Source organism: Acinonyx jubatus, chromosome A2, assembly GCF_027475565.1.
Source record: "Acinonyx jubatus isolate Ajub_Pintada_27869175 chromosome A2, VMU_Ajub_asm_v1.0, whole genome shotgun sequence".
Classification (NCBI taxonomy): domain Eukaryota; kingdom Metazoa; phylum Chordata; class Mammalia; order Carnivora; family Felidae; genus Acinonyx; species Acinonyx jubatus.
The window spans coordinates 116,458,732-116,472,755 of record NC_069383.1 but is presented as its reverse complement, the minus strand read 5'-3'; the positions used below and the strand labels follow the sequence as shown (position 1 = coordinate 116,472,755).

Below are 14,024 nucleotides of genomic sequence, written 5' to 3'. Positions count from 1 at the left end.
ACTCAGGGTCCACAGGATGCTACAAGGGGACACTCTTTTCTCCCGGTGAGTCTTCACCATACGGAGCCCACGTGGGCCCCTTCTCTCTGCTCTCCTGCCTCTGCTCCACCTGTTCACACTCACCCCAGGGTCTCAAGGTCTCCCTGAGTCACAGGCGTAGCTTCTGGACTCAGAATGTGCGTGGCTTCACCGGCCCTCCATTCCTCCACATAAAACATCCACAAGGCGGCAAACCTTTGTGTCAACTGCCTCTCCCAACATAATCCTGCCAACTTATAATGTCTACCAAGACTGTCTTTATTCCTACTGGTCAGAGGCTCCCTCTCTAGAAGGGAGGGTAAGAGAGAGAAAAGAACAGAAGGATCAAAAGCTCCCTCCTGCCTCAGTTCAATGTGCATAAATCTTCTGCTTCAGACCATCTATGGCTCCCTATTATCATCACCATGAAGTCCAAATCTTCGGTGTGGCTCCAAACAGCTTTTCCAGCCTTAACCCTCACACTTTCTACTGACCCATGTCATGAGTTCTTGGTCACACTACCCTCCTACCTGACCCCAACATCCAAGCCATCATGACCCCAAGCCTTTGCGTGTGCCGTACCCTCCACTTGGAACATCCTCCTCCTCAATTATCTGCTGTCAAACTCCTACTTATCCTCCAAGGACCACTTCCAGATGCCCTCTCCTGCGGGAGGCCCTCCCTGATTTCCCTGGGCAGAACCAATTGTTCTCTCCCCCATACTTCCACACCACTCTCCACAGGGTGGATATGGATATGAGCATATTGATGGATATGAGCTTGTGACTGGCATCTCCTGAGGTGTGAGGGGCGCGGGCTGGGAATTGCTCCCTGAATGGCCATCCTATGGCACATCCATTACACCTTGCTTCCAGATGTCAAACTTGACTTACAGAAAGAATGTACAGCAAAAACGCAGAACACCTACATGAATGGACAAGGCTGAATGCCTTGGATCTAGATTACACACACACACACACATGCACACACACATAAATGGAGATTCAGTGCCACACAACGGAAACCATCAATATTGCTGGGTGCAAAGGTGTACATTAATCATAGACCCCAAAGCGTGAAGAGGGGACCTCAGACATCATCTGCTCCAAACTGTTCACTTCCTTTCCCCTTTTATTTCTTGTCACTATTCTTTTTTATATCTACAAAAGAAATACCTTAATGCTGTGAAAAAAATCAAACCCACAAAAGATTAAAAGTTAAAAATTAGTGACTCCCCTCCTAAAATGTCCATGTAAAAATTTATATCTAGATCTGCACATCTCTGTACATACACTTAGAATTTTTTAAACCATAAATGAGATTATATTATAAATATTACTTCATACCTTTTAGTAAACACAAAATGTATCACATAGCTTTCTGTTTTTACTCTGTTCATTTTTGTAAATTTTGTAACAAATTTTTCTTTTACTGTACACTTATGAGTCCAGGCACTGGGGTAGATACCAATCACAGAGAATGACTGAAATATGAGTCATGAGCCTTTCTTTTTATTGATAATCATTCTTTTTTTTTTTTGGATGAGTTCTTTTCTCTTGTAAATTTTACCAAAATATAACACATATCATAAAAATGCACAAATATCAAGCATGAATGATAAATTTTCACAAGGTAAAGGCACTCGTGTGATCAACAGTAAGATCAAGGACAGAACACGACCAGATCCCAAAGCCTCTCTCCAGTACTCACCCCCCTGCCCCTGGCCCTGCCCCTGCCCCAAGGGTAACCGCTCCCCTAACTTGGCCACAGCTTGGTTTTGTGTGTTGTTAAGCTTGATATACTTGGAAGTTGTTGAACTTCTTATACTAGGTACTTACATTAGCCAGCTGGCGTTGCCATGACAATAGACAGGTGGCTTAAACAAGAGAAGTGTATTTGCTCACCCTTCTGGAGGCTGAAAGTCTGAGATCAGGGCGCCAGCATGGTGGGCTCTGGGAGAGTGCTTTGCTTGGCTTGCAGACAGCCAGCTACTCACTGTGTCTTCACATGGTGAGGGGCGGGGGCACGGAGAGCAAGTGCAAGGGTGCTCTCTGGTCTTATAAGGGCACTAATCCCATGATGGGGGGCCCCACCCTTATGACCTCATCTAATGCTAATCACCTCCTCAAGGCACCACCCCCAACTACCATGGCATTATACCAAGCCCCAGTTAAGGCTTTAGTGGCTGGATTTGAGGCGGGGAGGGGGGGGGAAGGGGGGAGGGCACGACAGGGGGGCAGCTATAGCATAGAGCACGGCAAGCCTCTCTTGTGCCTGGCTTCTTTCATTCAACATTACATTTGTGGGAATTGCCCATGGCATCCCAGCCCAATCCATTTCCAATATGTCACAGCTTTCCATGGTAGGAATGTGCTGTGATGTATTCAACCACACTTCTCTTTTTTTTTTTTTTAATTCTTTTTTTTTAACGTTTATTTATTTTTGAGACAGAGAGAGAGACAGAGCATGAACGGGGGAGGGGCAGAGAGAGAGGGAGACACAGAATCGGCAGCAGGCTCCAGGCTCTGAGCCATCAGCCCAGAGCCCGACGCGGGGCTCAAACTCACAGACCGCGAGATCATGACCTGAGCTGAAGTCGGACGCTTAACCAACTGAGCCACCCAGGCGCCCCAACAACCACGCTTCTCTTGATGGACTCCCAAATTGTTTCCTATTTTTTGCAATTACAAAAAGCATCGTGATTTACAAAAAAAAAAAGTCCTTGACACATGCCTGCACATGTGTGCATGTTTCCACAGGGTAGATTAGGAAAAACAGAAGTGCTGTAACTGCCTTATTTTACGGACAGATGCCGGGCTCAGGGGAAAATGTGAACACCTCAGTGTTTCAGTCCAGGACTTCCCCAGGTTCACAGTGGGTGACATGAATGAATGGTCTCCCCAAAGTCACAGTGAGTGGTCCCTCCAATGTTACACTGAATGGTCTCCCCAAGTTAACAGTGAACGGTCTCTGACGGTCACAATGAATGGGCTTCCCAAGGTCACACTAAGTGAATGCTCTCTTCAAGGTCACACTGAGTGTCCACCTCAAGGTCACAGTGAGTGGGTAGCAGAGGTAGTGCCAGGGACACGCTCCCCTGACTTGCCCCACCTGCCCCATCAGTCCACACTACCTGTCTCTACATTGAAAATATTCCCTTGGAGTTAGTTATACATGCAAACTCCTTAGAATCCCCAACACGCCTCAGGCAGGTTTCCTGACTGACATTTCAAGCTGACTGCATGGAGAGAAAACACTGCCCATTTTTTTGTTCACAGCAAATCAGGCAGCCTACTCATACAGCCTCAGAACCACACAGTGTTTTTCCGAGGTAACACTTGATGGTTTCTGAAGCTGAAGACCCGGATCTCGGGCGCACGTTGGGGCCGGGGGAGGGAAACAGACACAGACCTCGATTTGGAAAGCCCACTCTGCTCTTTTTCAAGTTCAGGACACTGGGGAAATGTTTCGGACTTCTCCACTTTTTTCCTTCCCCTTGCACCACCGGGGAGCAGGGGAAATTGAATTTCAAAAGGATATTTTTCTAACTAAATATAAGCCTTTGCTGCTATGAAAACAAGGTTTTATTTTTGTTTTTAATCATAATGTGTGTCCCACTTCAACAATGGTCAAGGAAATAAGATTTTACAAGAAAGACAGAGTGCAAGCAGAACACACAACTCAAAAAGCTTCGTATTTAGGCTCAGGACCGAGAAACCCCAAATCTGGCAACACACCCTCCCTCTTTTTTTGTCTCCTACTAAACAGCTAATTTTCCCGTCAACAAGTCTGCAGGAAAGGGAACAAAAGGTCTGGCCCAGGACAAGTTCTAGTATTTGTATTCCGACAACACATGGGAAATGAGACCTCTTGGAATAGTGTGTACAGGCCAGGGGAGGGGTGGGGGTCCTTTGGAAATCTGGGGGGGAGGGTGGGGGGGGCGGTCAGGGGATACGAGCAGTCAGGCCCCATGCAATCTTGCCATCAGGAGAACAAAAGCAATCAGTTGAACCAGAGTTTGGATCCGAACGTTAAATGTGACCTGGCTGGCTCTGTGCCCCTTCTCTGGGCTGTGGTTTGTCTGCTCGCGGGGTGAGGCTGGAGGCTGGACCAGGGAAGGCAGACTGCTAGAAACTGCCCCCTTACCAAAACGTACGGTACAGACCAGAGGCAGGAGAGAAACGAAAAGGGTCGACTGATTGGAAGGGTGATTCAGAGCATATTTAAGACCAAACTAGTACACAACCTGATCATTTCAACTCCCAGGCTCCAAGCTCCAGCTTGGAGGTACCCAGCAACAGGTACCCAGCAACAGGTACCCAGAGGTGCAGAAACAGCCTTTCCACAAAGTCGCCCCCCGCCCAAGTAGAAGTGTGATAGAAAGGGGGAAAGGGCCGGGTGCCTGATACACACCGTCTCATCTAGTCCTCACTACAACCTTGTGACCGCGAATTATGACTATCTCCACTTTGTAGATAGGGAAACTGAGGCACAGGGAGGGATCAGACTTGACCCAAGCTCCCCCAGCTGGGAAGTGGCAGAGCCATGACCTGACTATGGATTTCTCTGGTGCTCCAAACCTTCCTGCCTCCTCCTTCATAGGATTTACATCCTATGGTAGCTGTGACTGCTTCCCTCCTTAGCCAGACTTCTGGGTCCTGGCCACTGTGTCGCCATACCCCTAACATTGCACTTGAGTATTTGCTGAATGGGTGGGTGGATGGATACTGGATCCTGTGTGCAGGAGGATGTCACTGAAGATCTGAGGGCAGGGGAGGGATAGAAAGTGATGTAGACAAGCACAAGATTCAGCCCCTACCCTCAAGAAGTTTTTGATCCAGTTGGGAAGGCTTGGCTTGGACCCTTGAAATGTCTCTAACATTGACAATCCAATTCGCCCAAGAGACCCCGTATTTACAGATAGAGGAGGTGAGACAGGAGGTCAGATGAAAAGTACCCTCACACTGCTCTGGGCAGCAAAGGAAGTCAGGGAAGGCTTCCTGGAGTAGGTGGGGCTGGAGCTGGACACTGGAGGACAGGGAGAGTTAGACAGATGGAGAAGAGGAGGGAACAAAGGTGGACTCCAAAGACCAGGCTCTTTCTGCTACATCGACCAGGCTCTTTCTGCTACATCCTACCAAGAGGTGAGTACAGAAGGAAGGAAGAGAGAGAGGAGAATTAGACAGAGAGAGGTGGGGACAGGGGCAGGGAGAGAAGCAGGGAACATAAGCTTCCTCTAAGGTAACCTGCGGAGGATTCAGCTCTGCAGGATTCTGACCCTTCACCTCCCCCTTACTCAGGGGAGAATTGGTGTGGTGACAACTCAACCTCGAGTGTGTGGGCATCATGGGCTGGCATTAATATGCTGTTGTGGCTCTCCAAAGTCTCTTTCCATCCTCCTTGTTTTCATAGGCCTTGTTTCCATCCTCCTTGTTTTCATGGCCAGGAGCACAGGCATGATTACCCCCATAGGAACTCCAAGGCATGAAGAAGCCACAGATTCACTGTCCAGGTCAAGGGTAACATCAGGACTAAGGCAGGCCCCCTGACTCCTCCCTGTTCTTGTTCTCCTGCCTGGACAGGCAACGAGCCGGGTCACAGGGGCATCTGAGGTACAGCCAATAAGTCTGAGGCCAAACCACTTCCCAGCTGGTTAACCCTGAGCAAGTCACTTAACCTCCCTGAGCCTCAGTTTCCACATCTGAAAAATGGGGCCATTCCTCACAGAGGTACGACGTTAGGAGATGGTGCATGTAAAGTAGGCAGCACAGTGCCCGACATCCAGTAGAATCTCAGACAGTGGGTCATTACTGTTAGCAGTACTGCTTTTATGCAGATCGTAGTAGAGGATTAAACTAAACCCTATTGCTTCTTGTGCGATGACTTCAGAAACTCTCTGAGAATTCTGGTCTCCTAGTTCCCAGCTGAGAGAAGAAGGCGGGGGGCGGGGCACTCCAGGACTCTCTGGGACACCTGGCCTGCCTGCCAGGGACACTGGTCCCCCAGGGACCCAGCTGTTTGCTTGCCTTTGCCGCCTACAGGAGACCAGCCTTTGCTGGCGACTGACTCAGGCCGCCGGGCGGGGTGGGGCTGCATTCTTGGGCCCCCCCAAGGTAAAAATAGTTTTGCTTTGTTAGGCTGGGTGGTTACACACTCCTGGGCCTGGCAGCCTGCCGGCTGGAAAGGCAAATGCCAGACTATTTCAGGCTGTAAAAACAAGCCCCCGCCAGGCCCCAGCGTCAAGCCCCCAGATAGCGGTATTAATATTCCACTATCTCATTCTTTCAGGCCAAAAAGAAAAAAAAAGAAAAAAGAAAAAAAAAAGCTCCGTGGCTGCATGATTCCTCCTTCTGTTACCCACAAACACAGCTGCCAACACCACCACAGACAATGCACATGACCCTCAAGGCCAAGTTCTGTCAAACAAAAAACCCAAAAGGCTGCAGTAGGAATACTAATTAATAATGACGATAATAGGGGCACCTGGGTGGCGCAGTCGGTTAAGCGTCCGACTTCAGCCAGGTCATGATCTCGCGGTCCGTGAGTTCGAGCCCCGCGTCAGGCTCTGGGCTGATGGCTCAGCCCGGAGCCTGTTTCTGATTCGGTGTCTCCCTCTCTCTCTGCCCCTCCCCCGTTCATGCTTTGTCTCTCTCTGTCCCAAAAATAAATAAAAACGTTGAGAAAAAAAAATTAAAAAAAAAAAATAATGACGATAATATTAGAGCACTTACCATACAAAAAGCAGTAGGACAGTCATGCTGCCTTCATTTGATCATCGATTCACAGCAGCCCTAGGAGGTACCTATTACAAGCCCCATTCTCTAGAAAAGGAAATTGAGGCTCAGAGAGGTGAAGTAACTTGTCCAAAGTCACACAGGTAGCAAAAATGAACTATTGGGACCTCATGAAGATAAAAAGTTTCTGCACAGCAAAGGAAACAGTCAACAAAACTAAAAGGCAACCAACGGAATGGGAAAAGATATTTGCAAATGACATATCGGACAAAGGGCTAGTATCCAAAATCTATAAAGAGGTCACCAAACTCCACACCCGAAAAACAAATAATCCAGTGAAGAAATGGGCAGAAAACATGAATAGACACTTCTCTAAAGAAAACATCCAGATGGCCAACAGGCATATGAAAAGATGCTCAATGTTGCTCCTCATCAGGGAAATACAAACCAAAACCACACTCAGATACCACCTCACGCCAGTCAGAGTGGCCAAAATGAACAAATCAGGAGACTATAGATGCTGGCGAGGATGTGGAGAAGTGGGAACCCTCTTGCACTGTTGGTCGGAATGCAAGCTGGTGCAGCCACTCTGGAAAACAGTGTGGAGGTTCCTCAAAAAATTAAAAATAGACCTATCCTATGACCCAGCAGTAGCACTGCTAGGAATTTACCCAAGGGATACAGGAGTACTGATGGATAGGGGCACTTGTACCCCAGTGTTTATAGCAGCACTTTCAACAATAGCCAAATTGTGGAACGAGCCTAAATGTCCAACAACTGATGAATGGATAAAGAAATTGTGGTTTATATATACAATGGGGTACTACGTGGCAATGAGAAAGAATGAAATATGCCCTTTTGTAGCAACGTGGATGGAACTGGAGAGTGTGATGCTAAGTGAAATAAGCCATACAGAGAAAGACAGATACCATATGTTTTCACTCTTATGTGGATCCTGAGAAACAAAAGAAACCCATGGGGGAGGGGAAGGAAAAAAAAAGAGGTTAGAGTGGGAGAGAGACAAAGCATAAGAGACTCTTAAAAACTGAGAACAAACTGAGGGTTGATGGGGGGTGGGAGGGAGGGGAGGGGAGGTGATGGGTATTGAAGAGGGCATTTTTTTGGGATGAGCACTGGGTGTTGTATGGAAACCAATTTGACAATAAATTTCATATATTAAAAAAAAAAACAGTCACACAGGTAGCAAGCAGGGAGGCTGGGATTCAAGCCCAGGTCTACCTGACTCTGAAATCTATGTTCTTTCCTCCAGACACTTCTCTTGATGCCTTACTAAAAGAAAGCATGATTCTTTCATTGGTTTTCCCTTTTGTTTTAAGTAAGAAACCCCACTGGGGTATTTTCACTGGCTTTCTGGCACCTTCAAGGTAAATTCCAAACTCCTTAGTGTGGCCTTCAAGGCCACTTGAAGTCTGGCCCCTCCTACCTAGTTTGTATCTCTCCAAAATTCACAGGTTAAAATCCTAACCCCCAACAACATGGTGTTAGGAGGTAGGGCCTTTGGAAACTGATTCGGCCATGGTATTAATGCCCTTATAAGAGACACCACAACTTCCTCTCTCTGCTCTCTGCCATGGGTCTCACCAGATCTGCAAGTGCCTTGATCTTGGACTTTTCACCGTCCAGAACTGTGAGAAATAAATATCAGTTGTTTAAGCCACCCAGTCTATGTTTTTGTTATAGCAGCCTGAGCAGACTGAGACACCATTTTTTGGTGCCCAGCTCCACCTCATCTCCTCCAGGCAGCCTTTCCTGATCTCCCTGCCCAGAGCAGAGTGAGCTCCCTCCTGTCTGACCTCCTATCCCACTGTATGAGTGCCTGGAGTACCTCTGCAGATGTGGCCTTTTAACATTAGAGACTTCACACATCCATGCTGTATTTCACCTTTTGGGCTAGAAGCTGTTGGAGGGCAGGGGCTATGTCTGTGCTTCTGGCTGCTCACATCACTCCCTGGTCCCCAAACCTTCAATGGCACAGGATCATATTCATCCCTCTCTCCAGGCATCATCCACCCACATATTTATTCATTCACTGAATGAATGACACAGAAGTCAGTTAGATACCCACAGTCAGAGGGGATAGAGACAGGAAAGTGAAACAGAGTTAGTCAGTCAGTGCCCTGGAAGGGGAGGCATGGAGATCCTGGGAGTCTTGCCAGGGACGGGACACCTGAGTTGGGTCTCACAAGAAGAATGGAGCAGGCTTATTAGGTGACATTAGACCAATCTTACAGGTTTTCGGTACTCCTTCCAGAGGCTAACCCCACATCTCAGCCCCTGTCAGCCACTGTATTAGTCAGGTCCCAACAGGGCAGCCTGGCTCACTTGAGTCAGAATCATGCAACAAGTGTTTATTTTAATAGGGACAAGCACACAGAAAGAGGCAGGTAGTTTCCGTGTGGTCACCTGGCTAGTGGTAACAGAGCTATCACAACCCACTAGACCTGAAAGGGTGAGGACAGGGAAAATCTGTAAAAATCTAGAAGCAGAGACTTGGGTAAAGGCCCCAAAGAGGAACAGCAACCTTGTCGATGGGCACGAGCGGCCCAAGGTAACCTCACAGGCAGGGAGCAAATAGGAGCCACACCCTGACCTCACATTTCTTCTACCTGCTGATTTTCTGCTGGTACCTCCCATGGACCAACCCAGCCAGAGCAGACAGCCAGGGAGAGAGGGTGGAGGTGACTCCAGAGGGACCGACAAAGCATCCAGCCCAGCATCCCTGCCTCAAGCACACTTGGAATGATTGCTATCCCCTGAACCCACCCTTGGCCTTCACACCTCTGTGCCTTTGCTCCTTCTGTTCCCTCTGCCTGGAACTCCCTTGCCCAGCTTCTGAACCCATCAAAATCCCACGCCTCCTTCAGGCCACACTCACAGGCGGTGTCCCCAAGAGTCTTTCCCTTCTCTACTCAGAAAGTGTTCACCTTCTAGGACCCGTATCATTCTCTCATGTGTCTTTTACTCTCCACCTCTTTAAGGACAGAGGCTGTGGCTGACTCATCTTTGAAACCCTAAATCTTTGCCTCCTCCAACTAATGAACCTAGAATCTCTCAAGAACTGTGAAGTATACCCTACCTGCAAGCTGACAGGTTAGCATACCAGTTTTTTTTTATCTTCAAGAGAGAGAGAGAGAGAGCAAGCAGGAGAGGGAAAGAGACAGGGGGAGACACAGAATCCAAAGCAGGCTGCAGGCTCTGAGCTGTCAGAAGAGAGCCCAATTTGGGGTTCAAACTCATGAACTGCGAAATCATGACCTGAGCAGAAGTCGGACACTTAACAGACTGAGCCACCCAGGTGCCTCAATTAGCATGCCAGTTTCATGGCTGCTGGCAGAAGACACAAGATTCCTGGATCAGAGACAAAGGACTTTATTACTTCCACAAATAGTGGTAGCCAGACAATCAGCATTTTTGCCCCAGTTCCCAGAGCTCCAATTCCCACAGGACCACATAAAGAGGGCCAGGTAACCCCCATTCATGCCATGGGTTGCATTACAGGAGAGCACCACCATGCTTAAGAAACCCAAATATTTTATAGTGGCTAGTAAGTAATCTGTTCCAGAGGAAGACACTAGCTCTGTCTCTCAAGGATGTCTACTGTACAAACATCCTGGAAAAGATACTTCTGAATAAAGCACAAACAGGGCTTCTGCTGGCAACCATGCAGAAACACCAGAGGCCCATGGAGAACTGGCCCACAACAGAACCTGGCGAGTACCCAATGAATATGACACACACATCTTTGGTCTCATTCTGCCCTCCTAATAACAAACATCACGGCTGAGTATCCAGTCAGAGCCCCAACCTGGTCCCTCTTGGTGGTTCTCTTCCAGTGGATGCCAGGATTCATGGTGATATTATAATCCATACTGGGGGAGAGTTTCCAGGTAATAAAGAATCTGACTGGTCTGGCCCTCAGCCACACACAGGAGGTGGAGACAGGATCAAGAAAAAGCAGTAGAGCGTGAAGACCCAGAGAAGCCTGCTCTGGTCCAACCTTGCCTCTTACCAGCTGGTTGGCCATGGCAAGTCATGGAATTCACTTTTGAGCCTCACTTTCCCCATCTGTAAAAGGGGCTTAGTAACAGTAACTAGCTCACAGGGCAGCTGGGAGGATGAAACGAATACATTCCTGTGAGGTACTCAGGCTGACACACAGTAAGTGCTCCATGTATTAGTAAAAAAGAAAGAAGGAAAAAGGAACAGGTGTGCACAAGGAGAAGGCTGAGCACATGGACCAGAATGGCCTGGCCCAGCTCCTGAACAGGGAGCAGAATCATGGCTGTGAAAGGAGAAAACATCATTACCCACCCACCTCCCTTCCCCAAGCTCCGACTATGCACTCAGGCAGGATATAATTTCCTCCACCATTGACTCTGGTCTCCGTCCTGCCTTTTCATTCACAGACAGGACTTGATGAAATCCACGTGGCTGAGGATGGCCCCAGGCTCTGGGGGTGCTGGCTTGGGACCAATTATTGCCCACTGAAAAACAGGTATAAACAAAATCATTTTGGAATCTTTCCAAATGCAAAATGCGTACTGAGACAACATCCATGCCACTATTTCAGCTCTCACTTAGAGATTGATCTGCTCCCTTCCGTAGCCATCCCATGGACCAAACCTTTGGAGGATCACGAGGGCATTAATGAAGATAGCCACTGAGTGTGCTAATGAACATGCCAGGCCCTGAGCCAGGCCTCCGCAAAGATGCTCCTGTTTGACGCTCAACATAACCCCCAAGACTGCCATTATCATCAGCTCCACTGTACAAATCAGAAGCTAAAGGTCATGGAGATGAAGTAATTTGCCTCAAGTTCCAAGCTCAGCCAAAAACCCAGACCAGCCTGACCCCAAAGCCCAAGCTTTAACAAACTGCATTACACTGCTACAAAGAGCCTTGGAAATCACCTTCTCCCTCATGTTTGACAGAGGAATGGAAGGCCTCAGAATAGCAATGGCACATGCCGAGTCCCAGAAAGTACCTTCAATGAATGCTAATTCTGGGTCCAGGCCTCTGTACCCCTATCCTTTGTTCTCTGATAGCATCACCGTGACTTTGTGAGAAACGAACACAAAAAGGACGTAAAAATGCAGAGAAAATTAAGAAGGTGGGGGCGGAGGTGGAGCGGGAACCACAGCAGTGTGACTGGGAATGCTCTAGTTCCCATTCAGCCAAATCCAAGAATTCCATGGTCAATTAGAGCAGCGACTTCCACCAGGGGGCGCTATGAATTTGTTAACTGATCAACTAAGCCTCAATACAAAATTCTGCAGGAGGCCTTGCTTTAAGAGGGTTTCCCAGAGAGAGGCTTCCATGGGTACCACACCGATGGACCCAGATGAACTTATGGAAAAGACACAGAGATTAACTTATAGAAAAATTAATTACTGGGACGCCTGGGTGGCTCAGTCGGTTAAGTGTCCAACTTCGGTTCAGGTCATTATCTTGCAGTTTGTGAGTTTGAGCCCCGCATTGGGCTACATGCTGACAGCTCAGAGCCTGGAGCCTGCTTTCAGAATCTGTGACTCCCTCTCTCTCTGCCCCTCCCCCAGTCACACTCTGCCTCTTTCTCAAAACTAAATTATAAACATTGAAACATTTAATTAAAATTAATTATTATGTATTTTCTAAGAAAATTGAGTTTTCTTCTAAATGCACTCGGTAAAAAAAAAAAAAAAAGGATTTGCTTTCTGACGAGGCTGTTAATTTTTTCCTTGGTTAGAAAGTGAGGGATTCTTTGACCCTTTAACTTCCAAAATACAGCTTCTAACCGAAGGAACTGAAGAGTCGGATTACTTCATAAACTCTTCTGGCTTATCAATAAAAGTGGTCTGCTCATTTGGCTGTCCTGCCGGAGGCTCTTTGTAGGTCATGGAGTCCCATGACTGCTGCTATCCCAGAAGGCGTTCACGGGCCTGTGCTTCTGTAAGGTGAGAGAGATGAAGACCCACGTGGGTTGTTTTGCAGCTCCCAGGAAATGAAACTAGGCACAGGGGCATAAGGTACATTACATCTTCCAAGAGCCTCACACTCTTCTTGGCAACTCCAGTCACTGAATGCTTGTCCACTGGAAGCAGGCCACCATGTTGCCCAACTGCAGGGACATGATTCTCATCATAGCCTTCATGAGTGGTGTCCCCCTACCCTTGGACCTGTGTACAACCATACTTGGGGTCCCCAACTGTGACTATTCATCCCTTCATTCAACAACATTTCCAAGTAACTGCTTCTTGCCAGATTCTATGGTAGGCCCTGCTTTTGAGAAACACATAGCCAAGAGTGCCAGTGGGGTGGGGGTGAGGTAGCTTTGAATTGAGGGAATGCATCCCATTTTGAGACACCCAGCTTTCCCATTTCACAAATGAGGAAATGGAGATCTTCAGAAGCTATTTGCATACTGATAATGACAAACCAAGAAATAGCAGAGCTGGAACTAAAACCCAAGTGTTCTGGCTCCTCAGCCCAGGCCTCTGGCCTCCACACCATGATGCTCTCCTAGACCTCCCATGCCATCAGCCCTCATAATATTTCTAACATATGGAAAGGAGCCAAGACCACTGTTCCCATTTCACAGAGCAGCAGATTAAAGCATCCAGAAGACAACCTGGGCTGGTTATTACATCAACATCCATTTGACTCTTGAACATTCCTCAAGAAAGACATCTTTGGATTCCTGCAAGTCTTCTCTGGAAGAGGATCACAAAAACACTGAGCTTGTACTCTCTCTAGCATCTAGCACCTACGACCCTACCTTTACAAGTGCCTTCTTTAAGAACAGCCCTCACACAGGGTCCCTGCCATCTACACCCACCCCACTGTCCACCATTTTTCTGCAGATATTCTGCTTTAATGTCCAGTTGTAAGGGGTCTTTTGTGTCAATTCTCTGTAATGTTTCTTGTCAAAAGGGTAAGAAGCTGACTGCAATCACTCCGGTATGGGTGCATTTCAGTTGCCACAACAGAAAGAGGTGGGGGCAGGGAGAAGAGGAAGAAAGAAAAATAAATCAAGGAGGGAAAGCCATTGGAAGAGAGGGAAGATGAAGAGAGGAAAAGGGGGTGAAGGAAAAAAGGAGTGAAGGAGGGGCAGGGATGAAAGGAGGCAGGGAGAATGAGTTGATAATTAGGACCATGCTCATCTACTAAGTTCCCCACCGGAGGGATCCATAAGAGGCAAGGATGGCAGTGTTTACTGGTAATGTCTGTTAAAACAGGAGGGACTTCACTGTTCAATCTCTTCTCCTCAGTGCT

The 14,024-nt window shown here is 47.8% G+C and overlaps 1 protein-coding gene across 1 annotated transcript in view; it reads right to left on the bottom strand.

Annotated features, from left to right (window-relative positions):
* Nucleotides 1-7,222, bottom strand: part of SSUH2 (ssu-2 homolog) — a 46,805-nt gene extending 39,583 nt beyond the window's left edge. The window contains exon 1 of the mRNA XM_053219021.1: nucleotides 6,750-7,222. The gene's annotated coding sequence lies outside the window, so the exon portion shown is untranslated. The remainder of the gene's footprint in view (nucleotides 1-6,749) is intronic.
* Between the last annotated feature and the right edge of the window lie 6,802 nt (nucleotides 7,223-14,024).